This window comes from Caloenas nicobarica, chromosome 9, assembly GCF_036013445.1.
Source record: "Caloenas nicobarica isolate bCalNic1 chromosome 9, bCalNic1.hap1, whole genome shotgun sequence".
Taxonomy (NCBI): domain Eukaryota; kingdom Metazoa; phylum Chordata; class Aves; order Columbiformes; family Columbidae; genus Caloenas; species Caloenas nicobarica.
In genome coordinates this window covers 12920583-12935989 of record NC_088253.1, presented here as the reverse complement: position 1 = coordinate 12935989, position 15407 = coordinate 12920583, and the positions used below count along the sequence as shown (strand labels likewise).

The 15407-nt window shown below is 36.5% G+C and overlaps 1 protein-coding gene across 1 annotated transcript in view; it reads right to left on the bottom strand.

Annotated features, from left to right (window-relative positions):
- The window catches only part of LOC135991989 (transcription initiation factor TFIID subunit 4-like), a 142748-nt gene that overhangs the window by 52452 nt on the left and 74889 nt on the right, over positions 1–15407 (bottom strand). The gene's annotated exons all lie outside the window — the stretch shown is intronic.

Below are 15407 nucleotides of genomic sequence, written 5' to 3'. Positions count from 1 at the left end.
GAGAGGCCTGACAGAAACAGGGGGATAATGGGAACTAACTCAACTAAGAGAAGGCAGGAAATAAGCTTTGCTTGTTCAAAATCAGGCACTGGAAAATACAAGGCTCAGATGAACCTCCCAACCAAGCTTTCTGTCAGCTCCCCGGGCTGGCAGCTGGAGCGCAGGCAGTAGCCCCGAGGCGATGCTGCCCACTGTGACACACTGCTAAAGGTTCTCTTGGAACACCAATCAATTGCTCTGTTTTTCAGATGCTGAAGTATCTCCGAAATAAACATTTTTGAAAGTACCTTTTAAAGAATCTCTCATTGTATCCTAATAATACAACAGCTACTTGGACAGTGAAAAAACCGTCCATGTCTGCTACAACTTGGTGTTAGTACTAAGAGACTCCGATCAAGAATTTTGTTTGCGCTATGTTCTCTGTGCATCACAAGTTTGGATAGCATAGCACGGCCTTTTGCTGCTTTTATTTCTATTCCATCTCTGGCACAAACTTGAAATCTGAAATAATTAAGAACCAGTACACCAGAACTGTATGAAAAACACGGGAAAAGTATGTTCTTAGTATATCACTGAAGTCAACTGAAGACTGAGGTACGCAGGAAGAGCTCGGCTTCGTGGAAGTGAAGAGCAACAGTAAGTCATACCATAAAAATCTCAAGTCAGTCTGAAGCGCTTTCCTCATTTTTCAAAATAAATATTTCTATTTTTTTAGAAAAATTTCTCTGCCTATATGCATTACCACAAAACAGAATAGCAGAAATTAAGTGCATTTAAAATACTAGTTAATCAGAAATTCTGCTAAGAGGCTTTATTAAGTACATTATTACAAAAGAAAATGCCCAGATTTTGATGCCAGTGCTCTACCATTCTCATGGGAAAGCTGCATCTTGAAACTGCCAGCCTCATCTGAGGAAATAAGGCAAATGTAGCAATCTACTAAAAAATCATTTGGCTGTAATAAGTAACTTTAATCAAATAGTTAGAGAGAATGGCATTGAAGTGTATTTCTGAAGTGTCATATAGCAGATGGGAAATGTGTAGTGTAGAAACTGGTTGTGCACTTCTAATGCAATATCCTTTTTTTGCAGCCTGGATTGAGGTTTGATCAAGTCTAAGAGACATGACAAAAAAAAAATTTAATCTATTCTGAAACTATACTCAACCAAAGAATATACAATATAGCAAGTATGCCACTCTTTTCAAAAGTGGGATTTGAGGCAGAGCGATATCGGGAACGAAAATACCCAGACACCCACCTTCTTCTCCCCTTAAAAGTCGTGAGGATAGTACTGGGGGTTCACTTGCAAAATCAGAGTTCCACTGGGCATGCAAAACAAGCTCAAAATTTAAATAATCTACATCTTTCCTATTTTAGATTTAAGTATGGCAAACCCGCTACTGCTCATTTCTTCTGCAGATCAAGGGAACAACATACCACAGTGTGGGGACAAAATATTTCAAGCAATTTTTCATACACTGACAAGTAGTAAATTAGGGAATCTTGTAAGTACAATACAGTAGTCATCCCCTTCTATTGATCACATATAATTTACATCTTACAAAGATGTGAATTCTTGCATTCTCACTCCACAAGGAAAATCTCAATGATTTATTCATTTCAAATAAAAAATAGAAGGTAGATGAGAAGAATTACTTCACAGGCTGTAGCTTTCTCAGGGCACTAGTGCTAGGCTCTTCTTTCGCACTGCCCGAAGGGCCTTTGTGTGCAAGTCCCTCTAATTAACAAGGTGAATCATGCAGCAGTTCCCTAATTAGTGAACATGACAAGCCAATGGAAACAAGCAGACAGACCTGGCGTACAGATACGGTCAACAAAAGGCACAGCAACACACCATTAAAAAAATGTATATTTCATGTAAATAAAATACAAAAAGTAAGAGAACTAGTGTAATATCTAATGTCCCTTTTCATGTTTTATGCTTATTCTTCATTTATGGCAGATATAAATAACGACACAATAAATCAAGATTTCCAACTGCAAGTCACACCACCTCTCCAAAATCAAAGAGTAGCTATCCTCCATGAATAAGCATCTGCTTTTAAGGGGCATTATTTGTTTTCTCTCTTGTTTTTCTGCTTTAAAGAACTGCAGTTACATTAAGCTTAGCACTTTAAGAATCCCTTGATTAATTCTATTCAAAATTATTTTTTCTTTAAATGATTTTTCACCAACAGATGAAATGAGTGCAATAGTTGCACTATTATTATTGCATTATAAAAATGCCTACATTGTCAATATGTAATAATTTCTAAATTTTGTCTAAGGATAAATAAAAAGTGAATAATCAAAGAATCAGATTTGCATTAAAAAGGAAGTGACATTATCTAAAATGTACCTCCTTACATCCATCTTTTCAAGTAAAATATTTTAAATCTTTCAGTCTTCCCTATGCTTTTCCCAAAAATACTCTCCCCATCTCCGAAACAACACATGGGGGTTTAATTAGTTACCAATTTGTTACAAATTGAACCTTTCATTTAGATCTTAATGATCCTTCAACATATTAGAAGTCTAAAATGTGTGTCACCAACAGCAGAATCTAATTCTTCACAGAAAAACTCCACTATATTCTTTGCTCTTTATTCCTTGGCACATTATAATAAGTGAGGAAAGCTACAGATTATCCCCTCATTACAGGTTCCTCGTCCTCACAATCTTGAAAACAAGTATTTCTGACTTTCCGCTTCTAATAGGGTAAAATTTCCTTATGTTCTAAAATTGATGTTCAAAATATCGATGTCTTAAAAACACCTCACTTTTCTGACCAGTCCAGTTTTAAAAAATATGGGATTAACATACTGATCCCTAAGTAATACTGGTTCAACATGTCTTTAAAGGTTCTTTTCTGGCTATAAATTTGAAGAATATTTGATGATGTTCCGTTACAGAACTCATTAACTGTTTCAAAGCAGTTAGAAATCCAGTGGAAAAGCACACAATAAATACTACCAGAGATCATGAGCAGAAAGCCAAAATCACTACAAGCTATTTGCTGTGTTCTTTTTTTCCCCTTCTTAGTACATGTGAACTTTCCCTAACTTCTCTTAGATCGCACTCAATGTAACCATTCTTAGGACAGTGCAGAACAGCTTTAAACACAGCCTGGAAAGGATCCTCTTTTAACATCAAGGCACAATGGATAATCTGCTAACAACTGAACTATGATCTGCCATATGCACATAGGAAGTATTCAGCAAACAACCTGTCACAAACGCTTATTGTTTCAGTAACCAACTCACCAAAGGACTTGGCTTTATAAAATATATTGCAAACTCTGGCACACAATTTATTATCAAAGACAGCTGTAATTAAATGTGAAACTACTGCAAAAAGAAAACAGTTTGGTGCATTAAAAAGATTGACGTTTTTCTTTGCATCTTAAAATGAAAGTGAGGAGATTGGAAATATATCCTAAATATGCAAAACCATGGATTAATGCAAAATCACAAAATTTTTAGTTGATTTTCAAATACATAGTATACATAAACACAGATTATTTTGTAGATATAATTACAAAATTATTTGGCGTTTAAGTAACAATGTTAAATGTAGCTGACAACAATAAATCATAATTGTCCACAGGAAATGTTTTGATATGAGATTATATCTAATACCAGAGGGACAAATCCTGTTTGTTTTGGATGCTCCTACTGATATCAGTAGAGTTACTCCAGAGTTACAATAGTGTGACAGAGAAGAATTCAATTTATAATATTTTAAATATGAGGAATGCACATTTAAAAAGTGACAGGAGGAGAAATGCACTAAGGGGAAATAGGGCAAAAATAAAAATCCCTGAGACAAACCAGTCAGATCATTCTCATATTTGCCACCCAGTCTGCCGCGTGTCCTCCGCATTCCCAAATGTTGGGAATCAGATTTAGGAGGTTTATTTTTCAAATTTCAGTACTAACCAGAAATAATCTCTCCACACAGATAGATGGACAGATGAGCATTTTTTACTCAGGAATTATTTTTAATGCCTCAGTTAAAATTACCCGAGGATATTTATGAAATGTACATTTATGATTTTTTCTCTTTTGTACAGCTGAGCAGATCACTGAAATTGTATTGTTCCCGGAATCATCAACTGATTAATTTAAGAAACAGATGCATTTTAGATAGCATAATGTACAAGCTATTTAAATAGGCATTATAATTGCTCTATACCAAAAGATCAAAAAACACAGAACAGAACGCTATCATGTATTACCAAAACCCCAGCACCTTCTACTGAGCACCATGATTGCACACAACACAAGGTCAGCTCAATAGTGGAGTCTATTTTATCTCTATGCAAATTACTGAGATTAAGCATTGACAAAACTGGGATTAACAACTCGTCTCAGAAAAGCATGCCAGAGAGACTCTCGTGACCTGAAGTTACCTTTCTCCTCAGAGAGGTGACATCTGTAGTATAATCCAGAGCATAGTTCAACTTTTGCATCCTAAAATAAGGCACAAGTTTTCAACCTGAGACTAAATTAGAGAAATTTATAGTGTTTGCTAGAGTAGCTGCATGTTTTTTCAATATTTTCCATACAAGCTGGAGGTCTATCCTCCAGAGTGACCAATCTTGTGGTCACCTAGATCATTAAAAAGGTAAAATAGCTAAAAGATGCAAACAATTTATATTCTTCGAGTGGAAAAAAATCATCCCACATTTATGTTTACTGACATACTTGAGTAAACGATGGATTCCCTGAACATATTGCTTCAGAAGGAAAAACTAGCAACTTCTAATTACAGACCATTACTAAAAGAGAGAACAATTTTGATGAATACTGAATTTACTCTTCCTCAAAACAGGAAGCTGAAAGAGTTTTGCTTAATTAAACAGCAGCATATACAGTGAAGTAGTAATGTGTATTCAATAACCTTCTTAATTATTACCTGTCATAGTAAACCGGCAAATATCCCTATAGATTCTACTGGAGGACCTATCTCACCTCTCCAGAGCTGGCAGATGGCCACGAAAGCCACAAAGTGCTGGGCTGCCTCAAGACTAAGGGCTCCTTATAAAAACATATATCAAACTTTTCCTGAATTTAAACATAGATTTTGAAAACAAATAGATGAAATTATCCTATTTCTCATTAAAATGTGCTCTGTTCCAGTCTCACTTCTATTGTGTTTCTTCTCAAGTGAAAATTCTCCCTCTCTCCCATCTTCCTGTACACAATTAACACCTGAGTTCAGTGTTTATCTTCAGCCTAATTTCCCATTGTATTTATTTGATACCTTCCTAAAGCTTACTTGACTCATCTGATGTGTTTGCCAGATATGAGCACTTCTTTCAGGATAGGGTGTTTTTTTAAGTTATTCTCAGTTTTTGGGAAATTAATAGATTTTCATGCACCTTGACATGTGAATACGACTTTTGGCCATATGGGATGAAAAGCCCTTTAAAAGCCTGATAGTATGTCAAAAGATAAAGAGAAATTTTCAGAAATCTACACAGTGTTATTTCTGTTTCAAGAAAATAAATCTCTCTTCTGAATATAAATAGATTTACCATTTGCAAAGGGAAAGGACACAGAAGTGTAAGGAAGCCTACTCTGTACTTCAGATTGCTTATTTTGATTTTCGCATGGCTGTGCAGAGTCAATAAACCTATGAACTGCAATTGCATCACACTGTTTTTCAATTTGCTTCACTTCAATCCTACGGATACTGAGATATCGGTTTTAAGGAAGCTGTAACACCTCAGAGTACAGACACTTGTCAGCACAACTATATAACATTCTTTCCCATTCCAGAAAATCCCATTCATATTTCTGATCATTTCCATAGAAAACTAGAAGTTAATTCAGCAGCAATTTTCAACACTAAATGAAAACAAAAGCCTTACGAATCATTACTCAACTGCCTAATAACGTTAAAAATACAGCACTACCTTTCAAGTGCTTACATTTTAGTGATAATCATATCTAACTTTAGTAAAGCCATACTTGAGGGAAAAACAAGCATACCATTTACATTGTGAGTGGCAATAATACATTTTATTTATTCGAAAAATTACTGTTACTAGAGGGGAACTACTTTTTCAGGGTATGTTGACCAGCACCTCATTATTCAACTAAGATGATGTAACTATGGGGAGACTCTCTCACAGGCTGACACAAAGGTATTTTTGATGACGAGACTAAACTAAAAATAGGAAATAGATGCTAACACACATTTCATGACCTCTACACGTCACTGACCAGCCACCTGGCTTGTAGTTTAGGAGAAGAGTATACATATAACCTAGCTACAGACAGAAATGTTTAGTATTTATTAAGTCAAAACTGACACTTTTTACCCTACTGTTAACTGCATTAAATATTCTTTAAAACTCTGCCACAATAAACTACCTGAAAATTATAACAAAGCTAACCTTCACTTTACTCTGCAATAAATACATACCTATGTAAGTACATAAATTGTCACATCCCAGCACAGGCAGGCAGGAGATGCTGACAAACCTTGTAGGAAAATGATAGCATACCTTTACAAAGCAGATTTGCAGAATCAGATGGTTTCTTTGTATCTGATTTTACAACCTGCTAAATATAATATCCTTCAAGACAGCTGTGCAAATTAATGTCCTGTGTATCTTATAAATTACGTGGACACACACAAAAGTATTGCACGCACATACATCAGCTCTCTCAAAAATGTGCTGGCAAGGAAGTTTTAAATTACTCTTTTAAAAATTTTACTACGATTCCAACTTCAGCTTTAACTCTGCTCCCATGAACTCTTTCATCTTCCGCTAACAGGCTAGAAACAGATGACAGATTTTACGATTTTACGAAATGCAGTGAAATGCATGCATTTCAAACGAGGTCCTGCCATTGTAAGATGACAGAACATGCAAATATCCTTCCAGACTAGAGCCGGGAAGGAGATGTAGGTACCGGGGTAGATCTTTGTGTGGGGGTCTCGCACAAAGAAGAGGGTGAAGATTCATCAGCAGGAGGGCTGCAGCTGAGCGCCGATGGCCAGCTGCCTGCTGCCGGTGCGATGTGCAGCGCCCGGACTGAGTGGGCAGAGGAACAGAAGATTTAGTAGGTGCGTCTCGGTCCCCTCAGGTTACAGCATGTGACGCGGAGCGCCCGGAGGAACCGGGGGCAGATGAAAGCTGGCAGCTGTGAGCTGCCTCCGGCACTCCGAGGCTGCCAAACAGGGCTTACAAACATGTTAGCTCAGCGGCAGAATTAAAGCCCTCATTCGGGTTTATTTTGGAGCAGGAAACCCATGTGCGTACAGAGGATGGGGGAAAACTTGCCCTGCGGGCTGAAGCCTAAGTACACCTTGACCTCTCCTTGCAAGCTCCTATATTGCAGGGCAGGCTTGACTAAGGGACCAAAACATCTAAATAATCATTTAGATTGTTGTCCAAGCAACCTCCTCAGTTTCTGACAAGCAGACACAGCTGACATTTGCTGCCCTCTACTTATTAAACAGGCAATCATATTCCAAAGTCTAAAGCACTATTATTTTGCCAGATCAGCAGGGAGTAAATCTGTTGCAGTGTCCAGATAAAACAGTTCTGTGATTTTTCCATGTTCATGGCTTGCTCCAAAAAAAAGAATATTTTTTTAAATTTTTTTTTTTTTTTTTTTTTGCTGTACCAGAGCAACAAATCAGGAGAACTGGAAATTTATTCTTGATGTCTTCCTTGCAGAAATTGATCTGATATATGTATATATATCTGTATGTGTACCTATTTACATATATAAAAATAATTTTTAAATCCTTTGGTAAAGTGCGTGCCATTGCACACATTCCCCACTGCCTCTTGCAGAACCACTGGATGCAATTGTCAACGCTCAGGAGAGGCAAAGCCAAACCATCCTTATCGCAAATCTCACACGGCAAGGTGGAAGAAAACAGTTCCCTTATCTCTTCACTGAGGTCTGTTGTCTGGGCACCCAAAAGTGATTAGAACAAGGGGCTGCCACCCTCCACTTGTTTAGCAGTGCTTCAAAATCCAAAAGCAGTAGCACTGGTTATTCCTACCGACACGGAAGGAAAACCACAGGGGATCTAAAGGGCTGAAAATGCACTTTCCTGCAATGGAAAAGTCCGACACCACCTTCAGAGAATTCATTTTACAAGAGAAAGTTCACACAGGAGTATTTTGGCAAGATTCAGAACAGCACTTCAAAAATTCTTTACAAAAAGCTTATACCAATCTAAACTCAGGTTCTGGAAATTCATATTTAAGTAGTCCTGTTGCTTTATAATGAGAAACTACTTGTTATAACAGTCTCAATAGGCAGGACTCCACTGGTGTGTATGGAATCTGGAAGACGGATGGATTTCTCCTCCCTGCCTCCTTTTCAGCTTTTTTAAAAAATGAAATCCATTAAGTAGAGCAGAATTTGTTACAGGTATTGCTCTTTTGGAGATATTCAAACACAAATCAGATATATTTCACAACAGAGCTAAACTCTAATTTGAAAATGAATCTCAAGTCTTTCTCACTAGTTTTATTTGAAAATTAGCGCACACACTTAAAAATTTGTTTAGAGAGGTGAGAAAACAAGTAAGAATCTCAAAAAGAAAAGCCAACTTTGACAAATGTATACAACTCTTACTTGTTTCTTGTCTCCAAATTCTCAGAGTGCTACATGGGAACCTTTTGGTAGCAAGGTAAGAGAACTACTATATATTATTTGTGCACATAGCTGTTAATGTCTCAAACAGCAGATTGCATCAATACAAATATATTTATCATACACAATCTAAGGAAATTGCACTGCTGTGTTAACTTGAAGGCTGCTATCTTTCAAATTCCTCTTCTAGTCTCACTTCTACGCTGACGCGAGACATCAGCTAAACAACGAAGGACGCGTGACTGGACAACTTGCTTTCCTGTTCTTTTCCTTTCTCACATCATTTTGGTTTGCGTTAGCCCCCATTCTCCAAGGTGTGCAACCTCACTCATCTGTGCTTATAAACACCCAACATACAAATCCTCACGAATCTGACACAGCTCTTCATGAGGTAAAACAACACTTTGATACGATACTAATGATCCTTCTCACACAGTGCATTCAATTTTTATGTAACTCTAGTGAGGGAGCAAACGAAGTTTTAAGAATTTATTTTCTACATAGCAAGTATAAACAAACATAAAAAGAGTGTTCTTATATTATAAAGATATATCAAGTATACAGTAGCTTGTTACTTAGGAAAGGCTCTGTATTTAGCTCACGTATCAGTAAAACAGTATTTGCTTTTAGAATGCTAAAAGCAACAGTTATTCACAAAAAATAAGCATTCTTGTTAACTAAACTAGACAGTGTCTGTACACTAAAATCATGCATCGCTCTGGAACTCCACCAACATGATTTTGTAGAAGGAAATCATTATGTTGGACAGGATTTGATTCGATTTTGATTTCTGCTAGACTAACTAAGTAATCTTGGGTCACGCTTGGGTAAGAGAGAAGACCAAAAAAGCCAGCCCTTGCTTCAACTCTAATCAATATGCATTTCACTTAAGCAGGAATAAAACAAATTGACCCAGTTGGAAAACTATTATGGCCATTCCTTTGATCCCTTTTTTTGTCAATTATCCAGTTTTACGACCCTGTACAGAAGGAGAGCACCACACTTCGTGTCCGGCCAAACAACTGCCACCACTTGCGCTCTAAGCACAGGAAATCAGGTTGGAAGTGTCATGGTCTTCAATTTTACAAAGAGATATGCAAAAAGTTCTGCTGAATAGCAAGAATACCATTGCCTGAAGTTCTTTATGACTTGTAGAATTCACAGCAGGGTAACACCTTATTCTTGAAAACACAGGAATTTTTTTGGCAAAACCCATTGTCTTTAAACGAATGTGAAATTTTGAAGATCTACACACTGAAATTCATATGGAATAAACTTATTACTGGTTATAGATGTTCTTGTCTCTTCAGCAGCAGTATTTGCATATGCAAATATCCTTCCCAGGAGTTCATAATCAACTCCAGTTATCAGAATTTGTGACTGTTAACATAATATATCTGTACATCTAAAGTAATATGTACTGAAAAAAAAAAATACAGCTAACATAAAAGCAGTAAGCTTGATAACACACCAGGATTTTCATGAAAGGGTTTTTTTGACTGATAACAGATAGAACTGCTTCTCTGAGATGCAACTTCAATACTAACATTTGGAGTCACTGCAACAACTTTATAACTTGAGGAAACCCTTGTACTCTAAAGCGAAATCCATGGCAGTGTTCATGGGCTTAGCACCAGAATAGTCCGGGCATTCTTCTGAAGCATTTTTCTGTGTACAAACAACAGACCTGTGGTAACGGGAAAGGGTAAACAAGTGACTGTTATCTGACCTCTTACGTGCATTGACAAAAATGCTTGCGCTCCTTCTGCATCACAGCCATAGCAGTGGTAACCTGATGCAGAAAACGATGAAGCAACTCAGTTCTGAGGAACTGTTATTGCCTAAATGTTGCACTGTCATTACTTCAGGTATCATATCCCCAGCTTTTCGTTCTTTCCACCGACTGACCCTCAGATGGGTTAGAGAGCTAAGTGGAAATTTAATTTAAACTTATTTCTGTGCAAGTGCTCCATTTCTCAGTGGAATGTTTTATAAGAAACCTTTCTAAGATAAGATTGTTGCTTTTGAATCAGTATTTTTATGTCAGGCATGATAAAATAGAAAACTTCTTTAGACTTATCACAAGAGATACTGCATTACTAGTACAACCTTTAAGGACTTTGGTTTCGATAAAAAGGTGACTAAAACGTAAACCAAACAAAATCATTTTCATTGGCTTTTCATTTTCAGTAATGCCTTATAAGAACAGGGATAACTGAAGTAAAGTATTATTTAAATATCTTAAAAGAAACCACTCCTACTGAGTTGATAAATATGAATATGGTGACAAGAAATTATTTAGACTAAAATTGTTTTAATAATCTACTTGTTAAACATATGACACTGGAGTTTCAGTAATTCTGCTTTTCAGTAATTCTCCTTTTATGTGGGATTTAAAATTTCTAAGGCAGTGTGAGAGCCACAGAAGATATACATCACGTGATGTACACTTTTCATTATTATTTTTAAGTAAGAGAAGGATTCTATGGCTTCTTAGAGAACACTATCTGCTAGCAGTCCAGATTTTTTGTGCACATAACCCAGAAAAGGATAAAGTTCAAAATGTAAAACCTAGCCAAGGCAGGCTCTTGTTCCAGAAGCCACTGCAGCCAGGGTGACAGTCCCAAGCTGGGGGTCAGCCCCGTGCTGCAGGGGGATCAGCTCCTGCTGGGACTGTGGGAAGAACCTGTCCCAGCTCTGCTGGTGCGGGAAGCGGCTGCTCCCAGAGCCCCCGGCCAGCGTGGCGGCCACATCACCAACCTGCTTACACACCTAGCGCTGGGAAAGGGCTTCGTCCAGCTTCTGGCTGCCCTCGAAACCTGAGATTTCCCTGGCATGGCCGAGTACATCTGAGAGCGGATTCAACCGAGTGTTATCTCAACTGATCTAGGTCCTGGATACATGCCCAGACATTTATGGTGTCTGGTTTGAGTTTTTATTATTATGCAATATTCTTGGTTAGTGATGACCCAAAGGTTTTAACCAAGTTAATCTTTTAGGATCAAACTTAGCTATTTGACTTTTAAATTAAAAGATTTTTAGCCAACAGACACTGAATATGTACAAAAATATCCATGACAGAAAGGATATTTAGGATCTTACCTTCCCTTTCTTTTAAATAATTTCTATTATTAATTACTAGGTGTTGACTCAATTATTCCTAATCTCGATCTATTCCTGCTATCAGTTATATGGCCTGGTTTATGTCCTACTTAATGAACCTTTTTAATAGAAAATAGAGAACTCACAATTTCTTTTTTTGTGACTTTCCATGCTTCGTTGGAAAGCTAAATCAGTGTATTTTCTAAAACCTTTTTTTTTTTTCAAGCTTTAATCAAGCACTATTAAGTAAACACTGCTCACAAATTATGTTATTTCTTACATTAAGTTTTACTGAGTCAAACATTTCAGAATTTACATTACAAAACAATGTAAGAAGTAACAGGTGAATAGCCACATTTTTCTCTGAACTAATCTCAATGGAAAATATTTTTCACTAGTTTATTAAATAGATTTACCATTAAAACAATTGTATAATGTCCACTGACAAAAAGCTGCACCAATTTAAAAGTGTGAAAGTAAATGGAGAGTTTTAAGCAATATAAACCCCACAGGCACATTCTCCTACTGCTTTCAGTCAAGTCCATTTGAAACAGGTTAATGCTAAAGCAAAATAAGTCAATCAAACTGAAATAAGAGTGGGTGTGCACTGACTTCACTAAAACAGTGCTTGTCTGTGTGTGAATGAAACCTGACTGTTCTATCTGGTCTCTGCAATAAGACCACAGGTAGATGGACCTTCTGTTTGTTTTGGTAAGTATTTAAATGCCATTAAACTTGATTTATGCCTCTGTGGTTTAAACAATATGCAGAGTGGTTTGAAGACTGGCTAATAAATGGAGTAAGATGGAGTTACAGAACAAAATATGAAAGAATCTTCACCTTACCAAATTCATTTTTAAATGTGTTCAAAGGACATAGTAATCTCCCTGTACATTTCCTTGAAGACACCAATAAGCAGGGAGGGGACTTCTTAATGGTAGAAGTTCTGTGAAAGAAATGGAACTAATTTTTTTTCTTCTTAAATTAGGAAGAAAACCAGAGCATTATGGAATGAAAGACTAACAAAAACCCATAAAGGAGAATGTTTTGGAACAAATACCCTTTGCTAGTCTTCTTTCTTCCCTCTTCATCCTATTATCCCTGTGTTGGTACCTTTATTTTACATTCCAAGACAATGCTTTCTAGAGTGCTTTCCATGCTGATATGAAAAAATAAACTGTCTGACACTCATATCATTAAACAAGTAACACAAGCTAAAAATGCTGCAGGTTTCTTGGATGCCCTCTTATGCTTTTTAAAGCACTACCTTGTAGCCGCTTAACTGCTGGCCATAAGAATATCTGAGCAACAACGGTCTTCAGGCAATGTTCAAGACATGGAAATTGTGGAAACACACCTTCAAATCCAGCTTAGTATCAAAGCTGACAGTATTATATTCATCAGCTTATACAAAACCTGGAAGAAACCCAATTTCTCTCTCAGTTATGGGTCACTTAAGAGTAGCCCAGCTGGAAGTGAAGTCTTGAAATTTTGACATTGTTGTAGAAGTTGTCTCAAAACTTTTCATTTCAAATCATAAAGCCATGCCAATGACACTCTATCCAACCCTAACCGTTCTGTGATTCTGTAATAGATCTTTTATACAATAAAATGGGTTATTTTTTTATTTTGGCAGTGCCAATTTGAGATGTTAGCATTTATTTGGTATCTGATGCAGAAAAAAATATGAACAATATTAAACCAAAATCTTGCCAGTTCCACTTCACCACTCCCCCTTGCAAAAGTTAATGCAAAATAATATGTTTTTATTAAATATATTCTAATATTTTACCTAAAAGTCTTTAAAACAGTTCAAAAAGAGCTTTAGAACCCTAATTACTAAAAACAGAGACATGCTTATATTTCTTATGGTTTCAAAAATGTAGAATGAATTCAACTTCAGAGAGAGGCACAGCACCAGTAAATTACAGACTTTCATTAGAAGGGTGGGAAAAAGGGCAGGGCTAATGTACAAAAGAACAGGGTGCAGCACTCAAACAGTAAATGTAGTAGTAATTCTGCATTTACTGAAACGTGTTATCATATCCAGGAACACCACTACTTTAAAATCACACACCAGTTTGATCTAAACATTTTTAATTAGGTTACCACTAAAATATTTGCTACGTCTTTACTAAAAGCACCATCACCATTACTCAGAATAGATTTCATACACTTTCATTGACATGTCAGCACAGCGTCACTCCCTCTAGTGGGTAAGACACACAGCTCATACGGACAACCCGAATTTTCATAGAGGGAGAAGTCGTCCTGCAGCTACACCAAAAGCAACAGCACTGGCTGGAGTGCAAGTCTTCTGTCAAAGCCATAAGGAGAACCACTACTTCACTCTTACTACTAGAAAATGTGTTTTTACTAGCCCTGATGTTTACTTCTGCATCCTCAAGTTTCCAATGGCCAAAAAAGAATGACAATGAATGCAAATATTGTGGCAGCACGAAATGCATTTATTTCTAGCTTGCTTCCACTTCCAGCAACACAGTAGTTTTAGTTCTCAGCTCAACAGCAAGTTTTGCCTGCTGTCAATTATTTTCACAAATCTGATTCTTCCTTTGCATACACTGGCTACATACTACACTCTAGTAGTATTAAAATCCTGTGCCTTTTCCTGCCAAATAACTCGATTAATCTATTCCATATGAATATTTGCTTGACAAACCCAACTCTGGAGACACTAAGGCCTGGTCTAATGTTTACAAGAACTCATTTCAGCAAATCTTACTACGTAAACACTTAACGGAAAAAAAGACAAATAAGAATCAACCGTGTACTTGGATTTTTTTTTACTGTTATGTATATAAAATCTGTATAGCTAACGGAATGATAGAATACTGCCAACAGGGAAACAAAACAGGAAGAACAGGTCAATACAAAATAACTTGTTATATGCAGTTTTCTGAATATATTACCTTCTGATGTATAATTATTACCTTCCAATGCACATATCCAAAGAGGCTGGCTAGAGACAAGCATCAGTTTGCTGCAAATCAGGTTGCTAATTTTTTAAAAAAGGAATGACTTTCAATTAATAGATATTTTAGTCTTTCCAACTGATTTAAGTTACAACCCAATCCTAAGCCATGAAATGCCATACGCAAAGGAGAGCCACTCTCGTTTACAACAAACTAAGGTACTCGGTAGTTCACAAATTGTTACTCCAAAATAACATATCCAAACTTCATCCGAAATTATTTTATAATTTTTAGATTATTGTAATTTCAACTGATGAGTCAATAGTCCACTGAGCCACACTATAGAGAAAATGACTGGCAATTCCATTACTTGAAAGACTCTTACCAGAACAAAACTGTTAAGCAGCACATTTCTAAGAAAGTGACATTTTACAAAAAGACAAAGGCATATATTTTCCACCAAAATCTAGTGCTGCTGTCATCAACAAGCCAACAAAAGCTACAGCTACCTAAAATGGAAATGAAAATGTAATGTATGGAAATATTCTCTTATAAAATCTCCTTAGGCTTCACATGTATTAATGTATTAGTTTGCAAACATTAAGATCAAAGGCAAAGCAACAAATACATCCTAAAAAGTTTTTAGTCAGATTTTTATTAACGATATACAAGTAGCAAGGCATAAAAAATTAATATGTTCAAGCCTTGAAATGTCAAGTGTAATGATCTCTAGCTCTGCTT